General features: G+C 49.9%; 1 protein-coding gene across 6 annotated transcripts in view; it reads left to right on the top strand.

Annotated features, from left to right (window-relative positions):
• The first annotated feature begins 578 nt into the window (after nucleotides 1-578).
• Nucleotides 579-1,824, top strand: part of TASP1 (taspase 1) — a 253,771-nt gene continuing 252,525 nt past the window's right edge. For all 6 annotated transcript variants that reach the window (XR_002123096.1, XM_019635266.1, XM_019635267.1 and 3 more), the window contains exon 1: nucleotides 579-615. The gene's annotated coding sequence lies outside the window, so the exon portion shown is untranslated. The remainder of the gene's footprint in view (nucleotides 616-1,824) is intronic.

Here is a 1,824-nt window from a genome sequence, read left to right on the forward strand (position 1 = left end):
CCTTCAATCTGCTTCTTAAGGTAGGTTTAAAGGTGGCTATATGTTAAAGATTCTTGTAATAGTTACAAGGAAATGTTAAAGGGATCACACAAGGTTATTGGGTCTTGGTGTTAGATGCTAGATGGTGAAAAAAGGTCACCACACTATCATCTCCCCAGGGCAAGGCAGGCCCCACCTCCCACATGCAATCCAGGGAGAACCCCAGTTTTCCTACTGTGTAAGATAAGATGCCTGCAAGGATTGAATACAATTAAGCTCTATGTGACCCCTCAATAAATGGTGGCTACTTTAATTCGTTTCCTGTCACATCGCTAGTCAGCCAACCTCTCGGATAGTCACATCATGCCAGCTTGCTAAGAGGCGGGGTGAGGAAAGATAGGCAATAGCGCCTGCGTCGCTGAGAACAAGCTCCAGGTGGAGTCTGTCAGGCACCTCCGCGGCCAGGTGAACTGCTCTAAAAGCAGAAGGTGGAGTCAGAGAGCTCGTGATAGTATGCTTCCGGCCACGTGGTTATGCTCATCACCAATGGGAAGGACGGGCGTCACGCCCGCTTCCTCACCCTGGCAACGGGCCGGTGACTACTTCCGGTGCTGTGAGGGCTCGGGGCTGACGCGGGTGAGTGTCCCTCTTTCTCACGCTGTCTGCGCTGCGGATCGGCTTCCTCTGTCCGTAGCCCGTGCGCTCGCTGGGACGTCCTCTCCGGGGCCGGGAGAGGGCGGTGTGCATGATGCCCCTTGCCTGGGGCGGTGCTGAAGGAGCGGACCCAGGACGTCCCTCGTCCCCTCGGTCGCGCGTGGGGCCCGCTCCGGCCCCCTTCCCAGCCTTGGCTCCAGCTTGGCGGCCTCATTTCTTGTCGGGGAAGGGACTGCGTGTGCGTGNAGGGGCTGCAGCCTACGCTGTTGCCGGCCACTCACGGCAGCCCGGCTCCAGGTCGAGCTGTTGGTCACCATCTTAGCTGTAGAAGGTAGTGTTACTTGCCCATGTGGGATCCTAACTGGCGGCCCTGCTGCTCAGAGCTTGCGCTCCCAAGCCAGTTCTTAACCAGTGAGCCACTCGGCCGGCCCCAGGGAAATCTTATGACAGTTCTTCCTATGTCTTCTTCACTACACTACCCTATGATTAACTTTTACCCTAGATAATAGATATATTGAGGTAGTGTTAAAGTCAGACAAAGTAATTACTTAAACTCTGCTTTGTAGTTTTAAAAATAATGCTGCTGAAAAAATTTGATCTCATTTTGACTATGGCCATCGTAGAGTATAGTTGCATAGTCTTAGAGCTAGTTTGCTTCTTAATACCATAAATGAGGAACCGTTAAACCAGAGAGATTGAGCTGCATGAGCTACATGGCTAGTCTGTGTTAGAGCCAAGTTGAGAAACCATTAAGTGGGCCCTTAAGTCCCAGTCTAGTGCTCTTGGCAATATACATCAGCCTGTAATCTCTACTTCAGAGGACCTCAAGGACAGATAATGTGAAGTTTAACCCCTGGGTCCCCCATCATTGAAGGGTCTTGGGTTTCAGAGCAGTGTACTTTTGCCCAGGTCTGCTCCACAGGCTTTTTTTTTTTCTTTAGTCATTTTTATTTGTCTGCATTCAGATTCTAAAGTTCATGACCTCCGTGAAGGAAGAAGGATGACTGGTTCTCCTTTTAACTTTCCTCAGTCAAGCAGGATGGGAGCAAGATTAGCTTTGATATGGGGTGAGGAGTGGAATTGTTTCTTCTTGTCAAATAGGTATCCTTCCTGGTCATTAACTTTTGGCTGTATTTAGACTGGACAACTTGGAAAGTCTTACAGAATCTGATCCAGAAGAATCTAAAAAAA

This window comes from Hipposideros armiger, unplaced genomic scaffold (assembly GCF_001890085.2).
Source record: "Hipposideros armiger isolate ML-2016 unplaced genomic scaffold, ASM189008v1 scaffold_20, whole genome shotgun sequence".
NCBI lineage: Eukaryota > Metazoa > Chordata > Mammalia > Chiroptera > Hipposideridae > Hipposideros > Hipposideros armiger.